Source organism: Pelophylax lessonae (assembly GCF_965119305.1).
Source record: "Pelophylax lessonae genome assembly, chromosome: 2".
Taxonomy (NCBI): domain Eukaryota; kingdom Metazoa; phylum Chordata; class Amphibia; order Anura; family Ranidae; genus Pelophylax; species Pelophylax lessonae.
The window spans coordinates 640,006,939-640,033,094 of NC_138769.1; the positions used below are offsets into that span (position 1 = coordinate 640,006,939).

General features: G+C 43.6%; 1 protein-coding gene across 2 annotated transcripts in view; it reads left to right on the forward strand.

Moving 5' to 3' along the window:
* The window catches only part of FRY (FRY microtubule binding protein), a 364,889-nt gene that overhangs the window by 115,597 nt on the left and 223,136 nt on the right, over positions 1–26,156 (forward strand). The gene's annotated exons all lie outside the window — the stretch shown is intronic.

Consider the following 26,156-nt stretch of genomic DNA (forward strand, 5'->3'; position numbering starts at 1 on the left):
GTGGAGCTCGATTGGCATTTGCCATTAAACACCAGAATTGTCAGGTCCACCACTGGAGGCCTGTGCTTTTTACAGATAAGAGCAGGTTCACCATGAGCACATGTGACAGACGTGAAAGGGTCTTGAAAAGCTGTGGCGAACATTATGCTGCCTGTAATAGCGTTCAGCAAGACCGGTTTGGTGGTGGGTCAGTGATGGTCTGGGGAGGCATATCCATGGAGGGACACCCAGGCCTCTACATGCTGGACAATGGCACCCTGACTGCCCTTAGGTATCGGGATGAAATCCTTAGACCCATTGTCAGACCCTACGCTGGTGCAGTGGGTCCTGTGTTCCTCCTAGTGCACAACAATGCCCGACCTCGTTTGGCGAGAGTATGCAGCCAGTTCCTGGAGGATGAAGGAATTGACGCCATTGAAGGGCCCCCACGCTTGCTTGACCTAAATCCAATAGAACACCTCTGGGACATTAGATTTCGGTCCATCCGACGACACCAGGTTGTACCTCAGTCTGTTCAGGAGCTCAGTGATGCCCTGGTCCAGATCTGGGAGGAAATACCCCAGGACACCATCCGTTGTCTCATTAGGAGCATACCCCACAAGCACGTGGGGGTCCATTTAAACTACTGAGTACCATTTTGAGTTGCTGCAATAAATTGATTTTCGGGGTGACTTTGATTTCAGCCCTCTGTAGGTTGATAATTTTCATTTCCATCAAACGATGTGTCATCCTTTCGTTCCTAACATATTACCCAGTCCATATCAGTATAGATATCCAGCATGTGATTTTCCCCATTTAAGATTTGATGTGTTTTCATAGTGTTCCTTTAATTTTTTTGAGCAGTGGAAAATTGTTTTTCTTTAAGACTGGTTAGTGACTAGATTTAAGAAGGTCTGATCCGATCTTTTTATAGGGGCTGATTTTTGGTATTGAACCTGTGTTGGATATACAGTTTGCCCATGTTTTCAGTAGGTGGAATTACTACTGCTTCTACCACATACAGTCTAACTTCTAAGCTACCAACTCTCTGTTACCCTTTGTATTGGTCCTTGCCTTTTTAAATTAAAAGCCATTTTGGGAAGGATTATTAATCCATTACTTTAAAATCGAATGATGGCCTCCCATTAAAATATGTATTGTTGCCATCTTTTTCCTCGCTTCTTGGTGTCTGGTACCCCATCTCTTTTGTCTATTTTCTTTGCGTTTTACATATTTCATCTTTCTTATGTACCATGTTGCTGCATTGTATTGATATCATACATTACGGGTTTTTTTTTTTTTTGTTTTTGTGCTTGTATTGCATGTTCTTGTATGGGCTGGCCTGCTTTGAGATCCCTGCTGTGGCTTCGGAGTGGGTCACCCCAGTTGCTGTTTTCATTATACTCACTATCCGAAGTTTTCCTAACTGTGCAATTTTATGTTACAGTGATTTCTGGTACTTATGGTATACCTTTCTGGGTTGTCTTTTTCTTTTTTATTCTTTTATTCTTCTTTGTAGAATTAGAAAATTGTTCTTTAAATAAAGTTATAAAATATGTATTAAATGTACATCTGCACTTACAGATTTCTGTTGGTCTCTTCAAAGTCCCACAAATAATTGTTGATCCTGCCAGTAAAGTCTGCCTAATGCAGCTTCCTGTGATGGTGTGTGTGTGTATATGTGTGTATGTATGTATGTATGTATGTATGTATATGTGTGTGTATATATATATATATATATATATATATATATATATTATATATATATATATATTATATATACAGTATATATGCACAGTGCCTTGAAAAAGTATTCATACCCCTACGTTTTGTCATGTTACAACTAAAAACGTAAATGTATTTTATTGGGATTTTGTGATAGACTAACACTAAGGCCCTTTTCACACTTGTGTGACCTAAAAGTCACGCAAATTTGACACGATTTTGACTGGACTTGAAGCAATGCCTGTGTAATCTTAAGGTCTATGGATCTTAAAACACATCAAAGTCCGACAAAAGTTGTGCAGGGATTACTTTGATGTCGTTGTGACTTGAAGTCGCACACATATGAATGGTGCTCATTGGAAATCATGAAGTACGACTTGTCATGTGACTTTGCAGTCCCAAGTCGCAGGACAAGTAGAGCGACAAGTCGCACAAGTGTGAAAGGGGCCAAAGTGGCACTTAATTGTAAAGTGGAAGGAAAATGATGAATGTTTCTCACCGTTTTTTGCAAATATCTGAAAAGTTTGGCATGCCTTTGTATTTAGCCCCCTTTACTCTGATACCCCTAACTAAAATCTAGTGACCCCAATTGCCTTCAGAAGTCACCTAATTAGTAAATAGAGTCCACCTGTGTGTAATTTAATCTCAGAAAAAATACAGCTGTTCTGTGAAGCTCTCAGAGGTTTGTTAGAGAACCTTATGCCCCGCACACACAATCTGAAAATCGGCTAGTCGCAAGTAAAAATTGAATAAGTTACTAAAGTTAGGAAAATCCTCATACAACAGAATAAAAATTCGGAAGTAATGTAATGTGTTGCAATGTATTTGTATTGTATTTTTGGATGACAACTGTACTGATTGTCTGTGGATAATGTTCCTGCTCGCACCATTGGATAGAACCGGATGAACTGTCGAAATCCGCTATCGAAAACTGTGTACTAATGGATTACATTATCGTACAATCACTTGGAAAGTGGTATTTTTCGTACGATTATCGGTTCGCATGTACTGGCCATATGGGAGTATCTGTCCACAGGACAACTATTGTTGGTGCACTCCACAAATCTGGCCTTTATGGAAGAGTGGCAAGAAGAAAGCCATTATTGAAAGAAAGCCATAAGAAGTCCCATTTGCGGTTTACAAGAAGCCATGTGGGGGGACACAGCAAACGTGGAAGAAGGTGCTCTGGTCAAATGAAACCAAAATTGAACCTTTTGGCCTAAAAGCAAAACACTATGTGTGGGAGAAAACTAACACTTCACATCATCCTTAACACACCATCCCCATCGTGAAACATGGTGGTGGCAGCATTCTTCAGCAGGAACAGGGAAGTCGGTCAGAGTTGATGGGAAAATGGATGGAGCCAAATACAGCGCAATCTTAGTAGAAAACCTGTTAGAGTCTGCAAAAGATGTGGGACTGGCGTGGAGGTTCACCTTCCAGCAGGACAAGGACCCTAAACATACAGCCAGAGCTACAATGGAATGGCTTAGATCAAAGCATATTGGCCCAGTCAAAATCCAATTGAGAATCTGTGGCAAGACTTGAAACTTGCTGTTCAGACGCTCTTCATCCAATCTAACAGAGCTTGAGCTATTTTGCAAAAATTTCACTCTCTAGATGTCTGGCCGAGACATCCCCAAAAAGACTTGAAGCTGTAATTGCAGTGAAAGATAGTTCTACAAAGTATTGACTCAGGGGGGCTGAATACAAACGCACGCCACATTTTTTAGATATTTATTTGTAAAAAAATTTGAAAACCATTTATCATTTTCCTTCCACTTCATAATTATGTGCCACGTTGTGTTGGTCTATCACATAAAATTCCAATAAAATACATTTACGTTATTGGTTGTAACATGACAAAATGTGGAAATTTTCAAGGGGTATAAATACTTTTTCAAGGCACTGTGTGTGTATATGTATGTATTGTGACAGGAAGTCAGGTAAATCTGTGGGTGTTGTCACAGACAGGAGATACATTTCTGCCTTGTTTAGACAATTCACCAATTTCAGGTGTCGGCTGCGGAGGTAGCCAGAAAGGTTTAAGGACATTGGAAAGCTTCAGCTATTCAGAATGAGGCAATTAAGGCCTCTATAAGTTATCCAGAGGATGATTACTGATTGCTGCATCCTGAGGCTTTGTGCGTTAAGGAGAGCAGTGAGCTGAGAAAGACTTCTGAAGGTGAGGTGGTGTGGACTTTTTCTGCGTGAAAAGAAAAACAAATAGACTATTGGTTGACTGCTGTATGACCAGCAGTGTCTGCCCAGCAGTAAGTTGTGACAGACTCCATAGGTAGGTTCCTGTGTTGTGAAGGTAGACGCCCCAAGTGGCCAGGGTTTATTTTATGTTTTGTTTGATTTATGCTGTTTGGATGCTTGCACTTGTTCCAGCAAATTGGAAGAATAAACCATAGACCGTTGTTTTCAACCACTCCTCGGCTGCCTCTCTGTGTAGCGAACCCACCCAGGGGGTCACCCACACCCGCTACCGAGCCAACTCCTTACAGTATGTATGCATGTATTTGTGTGTGTATGTGTATATATATATATATATTACAATTTCACACCAATAATGATTTGAACTGACAAGTATTGTATACATGTTTAGTCACTAGAGCTCCCAGAGCGGAAACTGACAAAACTACTTTTTATTTTAGAGTACAAGTACTAGAAATAGATTTCTCCCACACAGTTCCCACTGTAACCCAGTCACTCATTCATTTAGCTGAGATCATTCCTGTATTCCAATACTGCTTAGACATGTAGATGGTGAAGTTATACGACCTTTTTTCTTGGAAAATAATAGAAGAAAGTTTACAGTTTGTGCAGCAGCGCTACAAACTTTAAAATAAATTATATTAAATACATATACAGTACATTTATAAGGGGAACAAATGATAAACTTATCTTTCATTTGTGCTGTATAAAGTTAGAGGAACTTCAGCCGTTGGCAAAAAAATTAAGGCAGCAGCTGCAAATACTGTCATCAACCAAGCCTGTTCTTTGCCAGTCTTTGGGTCCCTGATGCCACCATGTTAAGTGTGGAAAGCCGGATGTGACTTCCTGTTCCTGTGTGCTTTCTGAATGGATGCATGGCCTCCTGGGACCTGTGATATGTCCAAGGAGGCTGTGGGCTGGGACAAGGGTCCGAACGTTCTCTCAAATCGTCTATGCAAATTGAATTGAAGTGGAAGTGGGAGGGGGTACCTGTCAAAACTAGGTACCCGCTCCCTGGAAGAAAAAAATCCATTAATGGCAGAAGGGAAGGAGGAGTAAACTGGGGAGAACATCTGAGTTTATGTGAAGTTCAGCTTCAAATTTCAAGTGAACCAGGGCTTTCCTGTGTTGGGCAAAACTGTTTTGCTAGTAGTAGACACCTGTACTTAGAGTTGGTATAGAAAATAATCACCCCCTTTAAAATAAGCACACTTTGTTTGCTTTGCAGCCTTAAATGAAGACTGACACCGTTTTTGTTTTATCCAGCTGCATTTACTCAGTTCAACTTATAACATCCATGTGAAAGATATGACATCAACATGTCAAAAACTATTTAAAAAAATGCAAAAAAAGAATCACCCACTTCCTAAAAGTGACTTGTAAACTCAATCAGGTGTAGCTAATCACCTTCTCCATGACACACAAAGCCATTTGACTTTCAACTGTGATCAGCTGTGGTCATTTTGATTAGCTCAGCATGAAAAGAGATTTCCTGGAGTATTTCAGTTCCTGGTAGTGCAACTCAAGCAAACAATCCACTATGGATGGCAAGGCACTGTCAAGGGATCTCATGGATAAAGTTGTGGACAGGCACGAGTCAAGAGATAGATACAAAAACATTTCAAATGCTTCATTGCCTAGAGTACAGTGAAGTCTGTTATTAAGAAGTGGAAGGTATTTGCAACAACACAGACCCTCCCTGGATCAAGATGTTGCTCCAAACTGGATGAAAGAGCCAGGAGTAAACTAGTCAGAGAGGCTACCAAGAGGCCTACAGCAACCCTGAAGCAGTTGCAGGAATTTGACAAAGATTAGTCATTGTGTACATGTGACAACAATACCACAAATTCTTCACAAATGTGGGTTGTAAATAACACAAAGGTGTTTTGGTCAGATGAGACTAAAATGTAAATATTTGGGCTCAATGCCTAATGATATGTCTGCTGTAAATCTAATACAGCTCACCATCCAAATAACACCATTCCTACAGTAAAGCATGGAGGTGGTAATATCCAGTTATGGGGGTGCTTCTCTGCAGCAGGGACTGGAGCACTTGTCAGGATAGAAGGAAAAATGGATGGGGCAAAATACCATCAACTTCTTGAGGAAAATCTGCTGCTGTCTGCCAGAAAGTTATCAATGGGAAGATGGTTTACCCTCCAACATGACAATGAACACTGTGGTTGAAGGAGAAAAAGGTGAATGTCCTTGCATGGCTTATTCAGTGCCCACACTTGAACCCCATTGAAAATCAGGGGAATGACTTGAAGACTGCAGTCCAGAAACGGTCACCATCAAATTTAACTGAACTTGAGCAGTTCTGCAAAGAGCGGGCAAATATTGCAAAGTCTAGATGTGCAAAGTTAGTAGAGACATATCCCAACAGACGGCTGTAATTAAAGCAAAAGGTGGTCCAACAAAATACCGACACAAAGGGGGTTATCCTTTTCCCAACTCAGTGATTCTGTTTTTGAATTTGTTTTAAATTTTGTTCAAACATGTTGATGTTATATCTTTAACTTGAATGTTATAAGTTGCACTATAAATATAGCTGGATAAAACAAAAACTCTGTCTTCATTTCAGGCTGCTAAGCAACATTCGTTTACAGGGGGTGATTCTTTTCTATACCCACTGTATTTTCTCCACACTCTCTGTGCCTTGTTCCACTGGTAGAGCCCCAAAATACTTTGCAGGTGTCGTCTTCTGAAAGTTTAAACTTTCACAGGGCTAAGCAAGCTCCACCGCACCTACAGGTGACCGCTTCAGGCTGTGAGATTGTCTATTAAGGCACAAATTGCTGAGTTGTGCATTTCAGCTTGTGAAGGTCAAGTCCCTCATACCTTGAGGTACCAGGTGTTTCTCTGGCCTCCATCAGTAAAATTAGAACGTGAGGGAACAAAGGGAAGGTTAATACAGGCAGCTTTAAAGTGGTTATAAACCTCAGACATGAAAAACGAACAAAGCATATCTCTCTTAGATGTGTACTTGTCCCAATCTAGAGCACTAAGTGACATTTCTGTCTGCTGCTTCCTTCCTCTGCTATCAGCATGAATCACTTCTGAAAAGTTTTCCTGTCACCAAGAGAAAAAAAGATGAAAGGCTGATTGACAGCCTCAGCGCTGTTCATGTGGGCTGTGAGGGAAGGGGGTGTCTCTCTTCCCTCCAATCAGCTCTGAGTCCTCACTGAGCTCAACTTCATCTCTCTGCCCCCTTTTTGCTGAACTTTCAGACAAGCTTTAAATATTCAGCACTTTGAATGGATGTAAAGAAAAGAAGACAGCAGATAAACAGGTACAACTTATGTAGGAGGATTTGTTTAATCTCTGTGTATACCTTAGGCCAGTCACTTCACTGCGTATTTGGAAGGGTTTACAACCTCTTTAACGTGTCTGCTGTATACAGGGCATGGATTTATAAGGGGCAAAATGGGAAATGTCCCTGGGCGCCCCCCTGACAGAAGGGACCCCCCCCCTCTATACAAAAATTATATACTAAAAAAAAAAAAAAATTATATAACTGCTCTAAAAATGATTTGGAGATAACATTTATTTTCCTTCAGACATAAAGAGTGCCCCCTCCTCCTCTATGATGACCTTAAAGTGAATAACTGAACACCAAGTTCACTATATGGACCACTTATGTACAGTATTTGTACATGTTGATCAAATCCCCCCCCCCTTAATCTCCTCTTATCAAGAGAGAATACATTTAGTTTCTCTAATTTTTCCTCATAGCTGAGGTCCTCCATGCCTCTTATTAGTTAGGTTGCCCTTCTCTGTACTTTTTCCAGTTCCCCGATATCCTATTTGTGAATTGGAGCCCAAAACTGAACTGCATATTTCAGGGTCTTGCTAATGATTTGTACAGGGGCAAAAATCATCTCTCTCTCTCTCTCTCTCTCTCTCTCTCTCTCTCTCTCTCTCTCTCTCTCTCTCTCTTTCTCTCTCTCTTTCTCTCTTTCTCTTTCTCTCTCTCTCTCTCTCTTTCTCTCTCTCTCTCTCTCTCTTTTTCTCTCTTTCTCTCTCTTTTTCTCTCTTTTTCTCTCTTTCTCTCTTTTTCTCTCTTTTTCTCTTTTTCTCTCTCTTTTTCTCTCTCTTTTTCTCTCTCTTTTTCTCTCTCTTTTTCTCTCTCTCAGTTAGTGTCCAAATGTCTGCCGCAATATCGCAGTCCTGCTATAAGTCGCTGATTGCCGCCATTACTAGTAAAATAAATAAAAATTCCAGTATATATCCATAGCTTGTAGATACTATACATTTTGCGCAAACCAATCAATATACGCTTATTGGGATTTTGTTTTACCAAAAATATGTAGCCGAATACATATTGACCTACATTTATGAAGAAATTAAATTTAAAAAAAAAAAATTTATTAGACATATTTTATAGCAGAAAGTAAAAAATATTAAGATTTTTTTATTGCATAGGCATAAAGTAAAAAATTATTATTTTTATTTTTTATTTTTTTCAAAATTGTTGGTCTTTTCTGTTTTATAGCGCAAAAAATAGTGGTGATAAATTGCCACCAAAAAAAAAAAGCTCTATTTGTGGGGGGGGGGGGGGGGGGGGACACATGCGTTTTATTTAGGTGCAGCGTCGCATGTCTGCGCCAAACTGTCAGTTAAAGTAACGCAGTGCTGTATCGTAAAAAATTTCCTTTTCATGAAGGGAGGTAAATCTTCCGGAGTTTAAGTGGTTTTAAATTATGGTTAAGTAAACAAGCTGGATGGGCATCTAGCTAAGAGTGGGCAAGCATGATGCCACCTCAAGTGACACCCTGCTCTCCATTAGACACAGCAACATGAGTGGCACTTTATAACCTCTAATCTCTCCTATCTGAAACTTGAAAGATGCCATATTTCACACCACGGTGTGGGTTAAATAAAAACTTTTATCGGACCCAAGGTTCAGAACCAGGTTAGATATGTTTTAGGAGCCACACCTGAGAAATATCTGCAGGTTCAGAGAAGGGTGCCTGAGGTGTCCAGCCAAAACGGCCATATTGCATGGAGGACACCAATACAACCAAGAAGAGAAATTATTTTACAGTTAGTCCGTAGTAAATGAAGAAAATGCATTTTCTTTTCATCGCTGAAATTGGAAAGATGTAGTGAATCTTGGTAGTCAGGATTTGTTAAACAACTGTATTAAACATCTGCTCCCAATTAGAATAATTAATAAATTGTTCTGGTGGAAGGGAAAGTTCCAAATTACGTTTTGTAAAAGGGAATGGAAAAAGGAAATGGTTTAACAGCAATCCACATAGATTGCTTCCCACCTAGTGCCCTCTGCCCCCTGCAGCGGGAATCTTTGTTTCTTCCTCCCCGTCAGGCAATATTTTTAGCAGACTGATTTATATAACCCACCCGGGCCTCATTCAATCATAGCGTCATAAGCAGCTGCACACAAAAATATTTTATGTATTGAGTAGACATCTAAAGCAATGAATACATGAGTTCACCTTCTTTGGGTATACTGTATCTACAAGATATTCTTTTACTTCAATAAATAATATTCTTTCTGAAACAAGGAAAGAAAACCACACCAGTCTGGTCATATATCCATGCCATGTAAATATTGGCATTATTTTTTTTCCTTTTGCTTTTTTATGTTACACTCCAATTAATGATTCTACTGATATCTGTCTTTTGTTTCACATTGTAGCCAGTGGGATGAAAATATCAGTATCATTTCATTTTTAGTCCATTTATTCTAGTTTTGTTTAACTGTATTGGAGTGGTTGGGGGGTCCCTCTTATATTGTGGTGGTGAAGGAGGACATTTCCCTATAGCGGGGCTCAAAATTTCAAGCCCTGAGCTGCTAACCAGGTTTTAAGAGTTATTCGCCACCAGTTGCCCCACCCAACCATCCCCTCCCCTCCCCCACCCCTAATTCCGCCCCTTCACACGCCCTCGTAAATTATCTCATGAAATTACACTGTTAAATGTTTAATGCAGAATTAAGTTACAAAAATAAATATTACCACGTTATCAATATTATTATAAAGCATATTTAATTGATCTGATTGTGATAAAATCAGGATAAAGTATGATTGGCAACTATAGGCACTATACACATCATTGCTGCCTTGTTAAAGCGGAGTTCCACCCTAGGAAAGCTTTTTTTAATAAAAATACCCCCGGGACAGTCAGGGCTAGTACATTCCACAATGGCTAGCCTCTGATCTGTCCCGGGTTGCACTTACCTTTTAGAAGAAATACTTACCTTGAAAAAGTATTGTCCAGCGCTGCCATCTCATGTGTGGGCAGCTTGAAGCCAGCGCGATCCTCTTCTGTGTCCTCTTCCGTCTTCTTCGGTCCCACGATGCACTGTACCGGCCCCGCCGTCACTTCCGGTGCGGCAGCGTCATCCCTGCACAGCTTCTGGGCATGCCCAGAAGCTGTTTAGCAAGATATGACGGCGCCCCCACCGGAACTGGCGTCGGGGCCAGTGCAGGCACATTGATTCCTGGGAGCGATGACGTTCAGCTCCAGGAATCATTGCAAGCCAGAAAGTGACGAATCGCCTTGGCCGCCGAGGGGAGGAAGAGGAAGTAAGGTAAGTATATTTTCTTCTAAACAAGGTAAGTAAAAAAAAAAAAAAAAATGCGATTATCCATTTGTTTTTCAGGGGACCCTGGGCATGAAGATGGAGGTAAGTTTAATTTTAGGGTGGAACTCCGCTTTAAGTAAATATTTTAATGCTATATTAAATATAGCATTAAAAAAATGAAAACCAATGAAATCAATGATTTAGGATGCAGAGAGACTTACAGCGGAGCACAGCACTGGGCAGGGGAGCTGGAGCTGCAAAAGTAAATTTTTCCAGTTAACAAGCTGGTGATTGGCTGCTAGGTGTCCGAACAACCAATCACCAGCTTGTTAACCACTTGCCGACCAGCCGCCGCAGTTATACAGCGGCAGGTTTCCGCGAATCTCCATACCTGTTGTTCTCTCAGCAATCAATCCAGAGCTCCTGTATTCCTCCTATTTAGGAACACAGGTCTCTGTATTGATTTTACACGCCCCCACCCCACAGTTTAAAAACACCCCACAGTTTAAAAAACACCCCACAGTTTGAAAAACACCCCACAGTTTGAAAACACCCCACAGTTTGAAAAACACCCCACAGTTTGAAAACACCCCACAGTTTGAAAACACCCCACAGTTTGAAAACACCCCACAGTTTGAAAACACCCCACAGTTTGAAAACACCCCACAGTTTGAAAACACCCCACAGTTAGAAAACACCCCCTATGGTTATACTTAACCTTTTTATCGCCCCTGGGTTAACCCCTTCCCTGCCAATGTCATTATTACAGTAACCGTGCATATGTTTAGCACTGATTACTGTAGTACTGTCACTGGTCCCCCCAAAAGTGTCAAAAATGTCAGGGGTTCGATCTGTCTGCCGCAATGTCGCAGTCCCACTAAAAATAGCTGATTGCCGCCATTACTAGTAAAAAATAAATAAATAAAAATGACATAAACCTCTCCCCTAGTTTGTAGACAGAATCATTTTTGTGCAAACCAATCAAAATACACTTATTGGGATTTTATTTACCAAGAACTTGTAGCAGAATACAAGTTGGCCTAAAATGATGAAAAAATTCGATTTTTTTTTTTTTACTTTTTTTGAGAATGTTATATAGCAGAATTTGAAAAATATTGTTTGTTTGTTTTTTTTCAGAATTGTCGCTCTTTTTTTGTTTATAGCACAAAAAATAAAAATTGCACAGGTGATCAAATACCTCCAAAAGAAAGCTCTGTTTGTGTGAAAAAAAGGACGTCGATTTTATTTGGGTACAGCGTTGGAAACCACAAATTTGTTAAAGTAGCGCAGTGCCGATTCGCAAAAAATGGCCTGGTCATGAAGGGGGAAAATCTTTCAGTCCAGAAGTGGTTAATAGAAAAATGTAACTTTGGTAGCTTCCACCCAATCCCCCTCCCCACCCCCACCTCATCTAGTTCTTTGCCGACTTCCGCTATATGCCAGGCCCTGCTTAGAGAATGACAGGAGGCTAGGAGGAGAATCGACACCCGTTCAACCCTGCCTGCCGAGGGCGCTCACCCCCCCCCCCCTCCAATGCAACTGCACACTCGCCCTCCGCTTATTTCCAGTCGCCTAATGCTAGCAGGCAAGTGGAAATTTTGAGGGCTGCCCTATAACATGGTGAATGTTGTGCCCCCTGCCTGAGCAATATAATGTTTAGCTGCAAAAGGCAATATTAGATTCTGTTTGCGACTAGTGGATAGGTTTACTCATGTTGTGTGAGCCTGGATAGAAGTGAATTGCTGTAAGAGTTGGACGAGGTGCCTAAATTCAGGACTTTGCGGATCGTCTGTGTGGTGAACTGGGTGCTGTATTATTATAACGTGATTGGAATTTCTTATAAAGGCAGGGAATTTGTACAGTAATTCTGTACAACCGCCCTGTCAGATTTCCCTCACTCAGTTTCCCCGCTGTCAGAATATAAAGACTCAGTGGTGCGGATTCCCCCATTCACATCGAGTGTGTGGATGGGGAAATCGGGTCAGTTTTTTTACATTCAACAAAACAAAAAACTGCCTCATCCTTGGGCTGCCTTAGAGAGGACTGAAGTAAGATTGGACTTTGGAGCAGCAGGCCTGTCACTGAATTCTCTTTTTGCAAGCAAGCTGTTTATATTGAAGAGCTGCTTGTGAGTCTTCTGGCAGAAATTCTTCCTTCTGGTTGAGAAAATGCAGCAATAAAGTCACTTTTACAGTCCTCTACAAGTCCATGTGGAAAGCAGGGGAAGTGATTGTTGACAGCAGTAAAGTAATCCAATCATAAACCTGGGTATTTCAAACTGCACATATAAAAAAAAAGGAATTAACAGAGTTTACTGCTTGAAAGCTGCGAGTCCAAGCGATGAGAAGGTGCAGAGAGATGGCGCCCAATCACACTTAGCGTGAGCATAGCCGGACAAGCAGAATCACCAGTTTTTGGCACCCATAGACATTTAAATAGGAGCACCTGAAAGACACATGTAAACAAGCATTTTTTTTCAGGGACTTTTGTTAACCGCTTAAGCCCCGGAAGATTTTACCCCCTTCCTGACCAGGGCCTATTTTGCGATTCAGCACTGCGTGACTTTAACGGATAATTGCGCGGTCGTGCGACGCTGTACCTAAACAAATTTGACGTCCTTTTTTTCCCCACAAACAGAGCTTTCTTTTGGTAGTATTTGATCACCTGTGCGATTTTTTGATCATGCGCTATAAACAAAAAAATAGCATCAATTTTGCAAAAAATAACAATATTTTTCACATTTTTTTATATTAAAAATTCCCCCCAAAAAAATGTAAAAATCAAAATTTTTTAACATTTTAGGCCAATTTGTTTTATGCTACATATGTTTGGTAAAAAAAAATTGCAAAAAGCGTATTTTGATTGGTTTGCGCAAAAGTTGTGTTTAGTAACTAAGGGAAAGATTTTTGTCTGAGGGCTAAAAATGCATAAAGAAGCTCATGTACTTCAAGCTACACGTGATGGATGGCAAGTGACACAACTCTCAAGTGTGAATGGATCTATTGGGAATAATGGTATTCGTTATCTTGAGTGTTGTGCTTCACCCGACCAAGTGTTCAGGAGTGAATGGGGCCATCATTTACTAAAATTATGTACAATTTTTAATGTATCCTGTAAAAGTTAGATACTTTAACTTTACCCATTCAGCTACATAGTCCAAGCCCCAAGCATATATGCTTCCTTGCTACCTCGCTGCATTCAAGGAACTCTAACAGAGCAAAGCTTTTAGGTATAGGGGAGTATGTGACCTGCGCAATGTCATAGTGTTCAGGCTTGAGCAGCTGTGCACCGTGCCTGACCGCTGTCACATTTGGGGGGGGGGGGATGTTTATTACCAAAATTTTTATAGCACCGACAATTTACACAGCACTTTACATATATATTGTACATTCACAGAAGTACCTGCCCTCAAGGAGCTTACAATCTAAGGCTCCTAACTCGCATTCACGCATACACATACTAGAGCCAATTTAGACAGCATGTCTTTGGAGTGTAAAAGGATATCGGGATACCCGGAGGAAACCCAAGCTGGCACAAGGAGAACATACAAACTCCAGGCAGATAGCGTCATGGTTGGCATTCGAAATGATGACTCCAGTGTCTCGGGGCATAAGTGCTAACCATTGAGACCAGCTGAGGTTTGAACTATGTATGGCAGGCTAATCTATCAACTCAGGTACAACCAGCCTGTTGGATTTCTATTGATATTGTTGCAAGCAGCTATAGTGGCTAGCGATAATCACTGTGTGTTCTCCCAGCCTGGACTGCTTCTCCCCCCCCCCCCCCCCCAGCCAGGAGAACACAATCACTTTGTGGGTAAGGGGGGGGGACACAGTCAGTGTTGATGGGAGAATCGAGCGTGCAGAAAAGAAAATCGCTCCATCTATAGCAAGCTTTAGTCAAAATATGACATTATTCCCTATCTAAGCTGTGACACAACTTTGGACAGGCAGGATTGCTGCAGAAGAGAAGCAGTGAGGGAAGGTATGCATGCCTGAGGGGGTGACGTGCAGATAATGTCAGTTTGCCCTAAACAAATTTGCAACTCCAGCCTTATCTTTTTCCCCACACTGTTAGCAAGCCTTTGAATTGATTACTCTCCATTTTCCTCAGATTTGCACCTCCGCAATGAAACCCTTTGAAGTTGCAGCAGCCATCTTGAGCCTACCCCAATTTCCTGTTTGGTTAACTTCAATTCCTCTTCTCCCCCTCAATTGCTTCTCCCTCCGAGTCATAAAGTCGGTGACTTCCCCCTCACAGCTGCTAGTTTGCTGTACCTTCAGTCAATTTGTTCCCTAGCATTTTTTTGAAAGAACACATCCTCAGCATCCCTTTTAGGCCCCATGCACACGGGACGTTTTTAACGCCGCTGTAAGCAGCGTCAGGCGTTTTCTTTTTGCAGCCTAAAAACGCCCCTCCATGTTATTCTATGGCCTCATGCACACTCAGACGTTTTTGAGCTGTAAGTGGCTTAGGCGTTTTTAGGCTGCAACAAGAACCCACCACCTGCGCGTTCTAAGGACCAGCGTTACAGCGTTAAAAACGCCTGACGCTGCTAAAAGCTGAATAACTTTGCTATAACGTTGCTTAACGTGCGTTAAGCCACGTTATACGTTTTTTTTTCTTCCATTCAAAATCAATGGTTCCCTATGGGATCCTATTGATTTGAATGGAGGTCGCACCGCAACACCGCAAGTCGGATCCGACTTGCGGGGTGACTTGCGCTGTGGGAATCTTGAGGGGGAACGCCACGCCAAAATGGGAAAAAAACGGCGTGGGGTCCCCCCCAGGGTTCCAAACCAGGCCCTTCGGGTCTGTTATGGAATTTGAGGGTAGCCCCATGCCGAAAAAACGGCGTGGGGTCCCCCCCAAAATCCATACCAGACCCTTAACCGAGCATGCAGCCCGGCAGGCCAGGAAAGGGGAGGGGACGAGCGAGCGGCCCCACCCCCCCGGACCACACCAGGCCACATGCCCTCAACATGGGGGGGTGTTGGTGCTTTGGGGCAGGGGGAGCTCTGCACCCCCCACCTCAAAGCACCTTGCCCCCATGTTGATGAGGACAAGGGCCTCATCCCCACAACCCTGGCCGGTGGTTGTGGGGGTCTGCGGGCAGGGGGCTCATCGGAATCTGGAAGCCCCCTTTAACAAGGGGGCACCCCAGATCCCGGACCCCCTCCCTATGTGAATGGGTATGGGGTACACTGTACCCCTACCCATTCACCCCATAAAAGGCAGTGTATGGAAATAACGACAAGAGACGTTTTGGAAAGTTTATTAAAAATCTTCATCCGACTCTTCTTGTCTTCTCCTCTCCGGGGTCTTCTCCGGGGTCTTCTGCTCTTTTGCTGTCCGCCCTTCTTGTCTTCTCCTCTCCGGGGTCTTCTGCTCTTTTGCTGTCCCCCTCTTCTTGTGTTCTTGTCTCCGGGGTCTTCTGCTGTCCCCTCTTCTGCTGTCCTCTCTTCTTTTCTTCTCCTCTCCGGTCTTCTGCTCTTTTGCTGTCGGCTGTCTTCTTCCTCCGGCCCTCCTCCGACGACGTCTCCGCTGATTATGCCTATCTCCGGTCTCTTCAGCTTATTATATAGCCATTAGGGGCGTGGCCCCGATGATGTCATCTGGAGGCCCCGCCCCCTCATGTCACAGATGACGTCATATGTGACATGAGGGGGCGGGGCCTCCAGATGACGTCATCGGGGCCACGCCCCTAATGGCTATATAATAAGCTGAAGAGACCGGAGATAGGCATAATCAGCGGAGACGTCGTCGGAGGAGGACCGGAGGAAGAAGACAGCCGACAGCAAAAGAGCAGAAGACCGGAGAGGAGAAGAAAAGAAGAGAGGACAGCAGAAGAGGGGACAGCAGAAGACCCCGGAGACAAGAACACAAGAAGAGGGGGACAGCAAAAGAGCAGAAGACCCCGGAGAGGAGAAGACAAGAAGGGCGGAGAGCAAAAGAGCAGAAGACCCCGGAGAAGACCCCGGAGAGGAGAAGACAAGAAGGGCGGACAGCAAAAGAGCAGAAGACCCCGGAGAAGACCCCGGAGAGGAGAAGACAAGAAGAGTCGGATGAAGATTTTTAATAAACTTTCCAAAACGTCTCTTGTCGTTATTTCCATACACTGCCTTTTATGGGGTGAATGGGTAGGGGTACAGTGTACCCCATACCCATTCACATAGGGAGGGGGTCCGGGATCTGGGGTGCCCCCTTGTTAAAGGGGGCTTCCAGATTCCGATGAGCCCCCTGCCCGCAGACCCCCACAACCACCGGCCAGGGTTGTGGGGATGAGGCCCTTGTCCTCATCAACATGGGGGCAAGGTGCTTTGAGGTGGGGGGTGCAGAGCTCCCCCTGCCCCAAAGCACCAACACCCCCCCATGTTGAGGGCATGTGGCCTGGTGTGGTCCAGGGGGGGTGGGGCCGCTCGCTCGTCCCCTCCCCTTTCCTGGCTTGCCGGGCTGCATGCTCGGATAAGGGTTTGGTATGGATTTTGGGGGGGACCCCATGCCGTTTTTTCGGCATGGGGCTACCCTCAAATTCCATAACAGACCCGAAGGGCCTGGTTTGGAACCCTGGGGGGGACCCCACGCCGTTTTTTTCCCATTTTGGCGTGGAGTTCCCCCTCAAGATTCTCACAGCGCAAGTCGCCCCGCAAGTCGGATCCGTCTTGCGGTGTTGCGGTGCGACCTCCATTCAAATCAATAGGCTCCCATAGGGAACCATTGATTTTGAATGGAAGAAAAAAAAACGCTGCTAAAAGCAACGTGGCAAAACGTGCAATAACGCCAATGGAAAAAGCTACTGAAAGCACGTTTTTACAGCTGCTTTTTCCGGCGTCAGAACTAACTTTGACGTACGTTTTTTCTAACGCCCCGTGTGCATGGGGCCTTAATGGTAAATGACAAAGCAACCAATCAGCAGAATGCTCAGCTAAAGTCTGAAGCACCCAGGGCCAGCAGGGTGGGGCATGAACATCTAAATGGATCCTGTGGATTTGTTCTTTCATCAGTGGTGGCTGGTGCTCCATCAGTCAGGGGGGCAGCAGAGGGACCTATCCCCCCTCCCCCCCCCCATATCACTCCAGCCTGCCCCAACACATCTCTCCCCCCGCCCGCCAGATAGTCAGCTTACTTACCTTAAACCTCCAGAATGACAGGCGGCGGCTTCTCCCTCAGGCTCCTTCATGTCCCTTCTACGCGGTCATCTCCTCCCCCCTTCTTGGCAAATAGCTTGCCTTCTCCTTTGGGCCAATTGGGAAACAGGTCTCAGGACCCGATTCCTGATTGGCCGGGAGGAGAATCAGTGTGGCAATAGTGAATATTGTTTCGCTATTGTCACACAACTGGGTGGGGCCCAGGGGCCCACCCCCACCCTTTTTTTCAAGCCTAAGGATTTAGGAAAACGAAAAGAATGGTCAGAACTCTGGCAACTGAAATTTAATGTGGATAAGTGCAAGATAATGCACCTGGGGCGTAAAAACCCAAGGGCAGAATATAGAATATTTGACACAGTCCTGACCTCAGTATCTGAGGAAAGGGATTTAGGAGTAATTATTTCAGAAGACTTAAAGGTGGGAAGACAATGTAATAGAGCAGCACGAAATGCCAGCAGACTGCTTGGATGTATAGGGAGAGGTATAAGCAGTAGAAAGAGAGAAGTGCTTATGCCGCTGTACAGAACACTGGTGAGACCTCACTTGGAGTATTGTGCGCAGTACTGGAGGCCATATCTCCAGAAGGATATAGATACTCTAGAGAGAGTTCAGAGAAGAGCTACTAAACTAGTACATGGGATTGCAGGAAAAAACTTACCAGGAAAGGTTTAAGGACCTTAACATGTATAGCTTGGAAGAAAGAAGAGACAGAGGGGATATGATAGAAACTTTTAAATACATAAAGGGAATCAACTCGGTAAAGGAGGAGAGCATATTTAAAAGAAGAAAAACTACCACAAGAGGACACAGTTTTAAATTAGAGGGGCAAAGGTTTAAAAGTAATATGAGGAAGTATTACTTTACTGAGAGAGTAGTGGATGCATGGAATAACCTTCCTGCAGAAGTGGTAGCTGCAAATACAGTGAAGGAGTTTAAGCATGCATGGGATAGGCATAAGGCTATCCTTCATATAAGATAGGGCCAGGGACTATTCATAGGATTCAGATATATTGGGCAGACTAGATGGGCCAAATGGTTCTTATCTGCCGACACATTCTATGTTTCTATGTTTCTATTAGAACCTCTGGCTCTAATCAGGTGCTTAAAAAAAACCCCCATTGGACTCCATGCATCTGGCGCCCCCTGCATGTAGATTAGGGGGCTGGATGCATGGATGGGGGGGGGGGGGGGCGGCGCTCCTGTGCTCCCAATGGACGGGCCACCACTGATATACAGTAATCCCCCGCTCCATCGCGGTTCAGTTTTTGCGGTCCTGGTAATTCACGTTTTTTTTTGTAATGTTATTTTACTATATAAATCATTAAAAATGAAATATTTTTGTGTTTTTCACAGCTCTTGCTCTGTCTCTTAGTATCTTTTATGTGTTTAAATTAGTTTCTATTGTTTTAAAAGTGTGTTAAAAGACCTTAAAATGCTTTTACACGTACAGTGACAGTAAAATAAACATGCCTACAATGCATTTTAATAGGGTTCTTCTATTTCGCGGAATTTCACTTTTCGCGGCTGGGTCCGGAACGTAACCCCCGCAATGGAGGGGGGTTTACTGTATTGCTTTTAAAAAAGGTCAGAGGGAGAATGCTGTGATATTAATAGAAGCCTGCCACCCCCTCCCACTAAACTGGAAGCAAATAGCAGCAGAGACGCCAAGTAACAATGTCAATTGGACTCAAAAGAGGTATTTCTGGAAAATAAAACCATTCAGTTGAAGTCCTTTTAATTGCACGATGATCGGGTGAGGAGGGACAATGGAGGGTGTTTGTGTACACTACAATTCAGCTTCAGGTGGAAGAATGAATGCTGTTGAGAAATAACCTGCACTTTATTTTTGTATTTTGGGAGAATATGCACCGTGCAGTCTTTACACTGTCCTCCCCGGGACATCTGGGAAGTGACAGGAAGCAACAATATAATACTGTCTGTACACAAATCTACAGGACCAGTAATGTCATCAGTGGAACTTGGCTGGAGAATCAGAACAATGGCACTCATGAACAGACAGTGAGATCTGGAATTTCTAAAGTGGTGATACGTCAGTGTGGAGAAGACACAAGTGTACAATGTTGTTGTTGCTTTTTTTGGGACAACTTTTTTTTATAAAGTAATTTCATTGTAAACTTGTTTGCAATGACATTAAAGTATTTATCTTCTCTTATCTAATTGGTTACTGTAAGTGTGCTTTTGCTGGTACCTTATTGGTCGTGATTGACCTAACAGTATTTTCCCTAAACTTGGCATCTAATCCTGCCAACAGTTCTTATTTAGGAGAGTGATTTGTGTATTTGCAGTGTATTCTATAGTTATGTCACACCAGCAACTCTCCTTAATATGGATAGTACAGTTCACATCCTTTCTGAACAACTACTACAGCGAAATTGATTGTAAGATATCGCTGAGCATATTATTTTTAGTTCAGTGTTTAAATACATGGTTTGTACTGAGATAAGAGAATCAGCCAAGCACAGACATTGCTCTACTCTGCAGGAAACTCGTGTATGACATTGGCAAATATACCTGGATCTATCTATGTTCAGATTTGATAACAATAAATGAAAACACGGTTCATATTAGATCCGATTATTAATAGGAGCCAGTTGGCTTTTACTGATATTAGAATTACAGAAGATGTGTAATTAATAGAGTACCTTTTCATAAGTACTGGCTCTGTTGCCCAACAACCATCTGTTAGATTCAATATGTTAGTCTCCCAAGTGTATCAGAAATGAGCAGTTTGATTGGTGGCTTTGGGCAACATAGCCTTTTTGAACTTTTTTTTTTTTTTTTTTTTATGAAAGTCCTGCATAGGAGCTGGAACCACAGGCTGTCTGCTATTAAAGTGTTCATAAAGTTTTTTTTTTTTTATAAACTCCTTTGGATCACAGCAGTGCACTTAGTTCTGCACTACTGTGACCCAGATGCAGCCGACAGCAGGCTGAAGCCCACTGTTGGCTGACGTCACACAGAGCCGGTCCAGGCTCTGTAGGCATCCCGACAATAATATCAGGATCCACCCATTTACCTGACTGGCAGCTGGCTCAGCCTGTCAGCACACTGCTGAGAGCCTGAGTCAGCCGCTCCCACCCCCTCCACAGTCCGGCGCTTCAGTGATTGCTGAAGGGGCAGAGCATAGACCCTGTGACTGACAGTCACCACTCTGTGCTCAGAGCCTGAGAGATAAGCTGGCTGCAGCCAACTTGGTAAGTATAAATGTTTGTTTATTTATAATTTTTTTTTGGATCCTGCACTTCTCTTTTAGGCTCGGTTCACACTACGTCGCTCCGACTTAGGGGGCGACCTGTGAAGGCGCTGACCAAGTCGCCTGACAAGTCGTACCAGTGTGAATGGAGACTAAAATAACAAACATGTTATACTTACTGTACATGCTCTGTGCAATGGTATTGCACAGAGCAGCCCCCGAACCTCCTCTTGTGAGGTCCCCTGCCAGCACTTTCCGCTCCTTATTTTCTGTGTCTGCCCCCATAGCAAGCTGCTTGCTTTGGGGGCAGTCGGGCGGGTTCCATCCCGAGCTAGGCTATGTGTGTCCAGAGACATGAACACTCCTAGCTTTGAGCACAGACTATGTGTGTCCCCCCATAAGCAGGCAATGCAGGAAACAAACCCTAAGCCTTTAGCACCAGTTTAAAGCAGAACTAAACCCTCTCATCTTTTACAACCAAGGAAGCTGCCATCTTAGCCTCTGTTTGATCTGCAGTCTGCGCCTCCTCAATGCCTGGGCAATCTTCTGGGACCTGTGACGTGTCCCAGTCGATTGCAGGGAGGGAGGGGGAGAGGAGAACTTCCGTTCGAGTCACCTAGACAACAAGAGCGGAAGTGGGAGCTGGATACCTGTCAAAACTAGGTACCCCCCCAAAAAAAAAATGAAATGCCAAATGTGGCATGTAAGGGGGTGAGGAGTCCTTTAAGCAGGACTTACAGTTTTGGGTGGAACTCCGCTTTAAGATTTTAAAACTGCTGACAAATCCTCTAATGCACGTATAAATTAGGCACTTGGCTAACATACTGTGTATATTAGTTTATGGATTCTTTAGGTTTATCATTCTGTTCCATGTGGTTTAAACAAAATATTTCTAATCCTTCACTGATAGTTTTAGTACTAGAATGTGAAAGCTAATTTGTCTCCAACTGTACAGTACATTAAAATTGTGAAGACAAACATTCAGAAGGTAGCTGCATCAATGGCATTTGATTTTTACATAAATATAAGGCTACGAGTGTTTTTTTTTTTTTTTCCTGCCTGGATTTGATATTCCTGGACTGTAAGTAGTTCATTTATGATGGAAGAACATGCTCATTAACTGCAACAAGGACATATTTATAGAAGAGAGCCCTCCCTTCCAGCACCAGCACAGAGTCAGGATTCATCTCTCCATTGGGTTTACTTCCAATAAATGAATGGGTTGCGCCACCAGCTTGCTTACTAGACTTCCCTCCCTTCCTGTTCACTGAGCGTCAGGTTTTATTAAAATCCCACCCTTCCTTCCTGCAGGCACTTAAAAGAGAGGAGAGCGCCTATGTACATATAGATCTTGCGTTCATGCTGACCTTTATTCCGACTGTATAGCATCATCTGTATAGGTAAAACACAGAGCTTGCTCTAAACCTGCTTCATTATGTATGACATTCTTTATTTATGAATGAAATCATTTTCCGGAATTATGCCTTGCTGCTGGCAGTATGCTGTATGTCACACATAATAGACAGTCTGCAATGTGCCTTTTTAATTCTGTATATTATTAGAACACTGCCTGCCTTTACAGGATGAGAAGAGTATCTTTAACCACTTAAGCCCCGGAGGATTTGGCTGCTAAAAGACCAGGGGGTATTTTGCGATTCGGCACTGCGTGACTTTAACAGACCATTGCGCGGTCGTGCAACGCTGTACCTTTTTTTCCCACAAACAGAACTTTGTTTTGGTGGTATTTGATCACCTGTGCGATTTTTTGATCATGCGGTATAAACAAAAAAAGAGCGTCAATTTTGCAAAAATAACAATATTTTTCACATTTTTTTATATGAAATTCCGAAAAAAAAAATGTAAAAATCAAAATTTGTTTTATGCTACATATGCTTGGTAAAAAAAATCGCAAAAAGCGTATTTTGATTGGTTTGCGCAAAAGTTATTAACTTTACTAACAAAGGGAAAGATTTTTGTCATTTTTGTTGTTTTTTTTTTAAGGCTCCATGTACACGGGACGCTGGAAATGGCCGTTTAGGAGCAGTTGGGCGTTTTTTTCAGAAGCCCCTGAACCCTCCTACATTTTATCTTATCTGTCCATGTACACCAGGTCGTTTACAGTCATTTGCAGGCAGTTGCGTTCAGGGACTTTTTTTAGAACGCAATTATTTGCGTTCGAACGTGTGTTTCCCGGCGTTTCAAACGCACAAACGCGTCCGAACGCGTCCGAACGCGTCCGAACGCGTCCGAACGCGTCTGAACGCGTCCGAACGCGATCACCCGCGTTTAGCGTTCACGTTTTTTCATTTTAAAGGGGAATAATTTTATTGACCTCTAGGAATGGTTCTAAACGCAAACGCCCCTAAACGCCCCTAAACGCCCACTAAACGCGGGTACAAACGCGACTGAACGGACGTTTCAAACGTCCTAAAAATTCCAGCATTCAAAGGGACTTTTAACAACGTCCCGTGTACATGGAGCCTAACGCGTAATGGCGGCGATCTGCGATTCTTTTTTTGCGGTACTGTGACATTGGGGCGGACAGATCGGACCCTTGACTGACATTTTTGACACTTTTGGGGTTACCAGTGACATTTCTACAGTAATCAGTGCTATATATATGCACTGTTACTGTAAATTTCACTGGCAGTGAAGGGGTTAACTTTATTTGAGAGGGAGGGGCTGTGTGTGTCCATAGGGGCGTGCTTTCTACTGTGATTGGCTGTGGCTACTAGTACATAGTAGAACCGTCTGATCACTGTTTCTACACAGGGGAGAATGACAGGCGGCTTGTTTACATGAGCCGCCTGACTTTCTTCCTCTGTACCGACGATCGGCGAGTGACCGGCGGACATCGAGTCCGCCGGTCACACGCACTAACTTCCCTGTGAACGAGCCGTGGCGGGCGCGCGCCTCCACGGGGGCGCGCTCGCCCGCTATTGGTTCACAAGGAAGTGACGTACCGGTACGTCACTCTGCCTGGCCGGGGCTGACCGCCGCAGTATATAGTCGTGCGGCGGTCGGCAACCGGTTAAGTCTAAAAAGAACTACTGGCTTTTACTGGAGTCATAAAGAGGAACTCTGAAAAGCACTGTTTTCATTTGATCTGTTAACACACAACTGTAATTTAAAGCCCAACTCCAGGAATTACAAAAAAAAAATCCTTTGCAGCGCCCTCTACTGCAAGAGTGAAATGCTCAATAAAAGCTAAGTTAATCTTGTAGAACATGTTAAACCTCTTTGGAAAGTGTAACATGTTCCAGCTTCCGCTCCACTCTCCTCCTCACCCCTTCCTCGGTGACAGTAGGCGGGGGGTTCCTCTCCCCTACAGCCGTTGTCACATTTTAAAATTAGTGTGTTTGTGCGGGGTTCAGAGGTGTAAATAGAACCTTCAGGGCCCCGGTGCAAGAAACCATGAAGGGCCCCCCGGACCTCTGGCCGGGGCTCTTCCTTTCAAGCCTGGGGCTCTTCCCACTGATCCTGGGGCCCTTTACTCTCGTTGCGGGGCCCTTTATTACAGTCCCGCAGCGAGGCCCTCTCACAAGTTCTGCAGTGGGCCCCCTTCCTGCCATTTTGGGGCCTCCCCACGGTGGTGGAATGCCAGGGCCCGGTCGCAAGTGTGACCTTTGCGATCCTGGAAGTTCACTCACTAGTGTAGGTAGTTTTTATTTTATGGTATTTTAATTGTATTATTATTTATTTTATTTTTTTTACAATATCACTGACTATGACTCTGTCCATTCAGAAAAGGAAGGAGCTGATAAACTACATATTTACAGAGCCCTTCCTGTTTCTCTATTGTGACACATCCACTGCAGCAGTCAGCAGGAGAGGGAGCACAGTGGGGGGGGCAGGGGAGCACACAGGGGCCCAGAGACAGCAGAACACAAGTGAACTGGATAGGAGGAGTGGCGGGGGGCAGCATACAGGGGAACCAATCTCCTCTATTTTCCTCCTACAGCTACAGGAAGAAAAAGGAGAACAATGATTTCTCTACATGCTGCCCCCGCCACCCCCTCCTATCCAGGTGTACAGGAGAGCCGCATGGGGCCCGGTTGCAATTGCAACCTTTGCAACCCCTGTAGTTACGCCCCTGGCGGGGCTCCACCCACACATCTGTGAATAAAGAAGCTACAAGTCCCATTTTCCACAGCTTGTAGTTCTTAATGGACTGCAATGGTTTTTATGAGCGCCCTTGTACATGTATTGCCACTGCCTACATCTCTGACACTGGCAGTTTGTACAGGTGTATGGGCACAGAGCTGTAGGCAGTGTCTGCAGGAGCCTGACGTTGCACTCACAATCCACTGATCGCTCTGCAGGCCTCTGTGAAAAAAATCAATAAATACATAAATTTTTCCTGCAAAATATGTACATTTATTTATTTGCAAAGGTGCACTTATCCTTTAACTTGCTGACTGTCCCATTGCAGATTTACTGTTACAGGGGTGCCTGCGTTGCGCAGAAAATATAGATATATATGTATACGTATCCTGCACCACCAGGTAGGGGAGCGTTGCTTTTGCAGTGATTTTTCTCAACAGAAGCCGATCAGCAGGTGATGGCGAATGGATATCCACCAGCACCCACTGATTGTCGAGAAGACACACAGGACAAGGCTCTGCCTAGGTAAAGCAGGGAAAGAAAATCCATCACTTCACTTGGTAAAAGCAGGACACGGTAAACAAAAACACTGCCTTGGCACACATTTAACCCTTTGATCGCCCTAGAGGTTTAACCCCTTCCCAGCCAGTGTCATTAGTACAGTGACTGTGCATATTTTTAGCACTGATAAACTGTGTTGGTGTCACAAGTTCCACTCTGATCAGTCTTCTCCTTGTATGAGCTGAAAGTTTAGAGGGACGGCCAGGTCTTCGTAGATTTGCACTGGTCTGATACTCCTTCCATTTCAATATTATCGCTTGCACAGTGCTCCTTGGGATGTTTAAAGCTTGGGAAATCTTTTTGTATCCAAATCCAGCTTTAAACTTCTCCACAACAGTATCTCGGACCTGCCTGGTGTGTTCCTTGTTCTTCATGATGCTCTCTGTGCTTTAAACGGACCTCTGAGACCATCACAGTACAGGTGCATTTATACGGAGACTTGATTACACGCAGGTGGATTCTATTTATCATCATTAGTCATTTAGGTCAACATTGGATCATTCAGAGATCCTCACTGAACTTCTAGAGAGAGTTTGCTGCACTGAAAGTAAAGGGGCTGAATAATTTTGCATGGCCAATTTTTCAGTTTTTTATTTGTTAACAAAGTTTGAAATATCCAATAAATTTCATTCCACTTCATGATTGTGTCCCACTT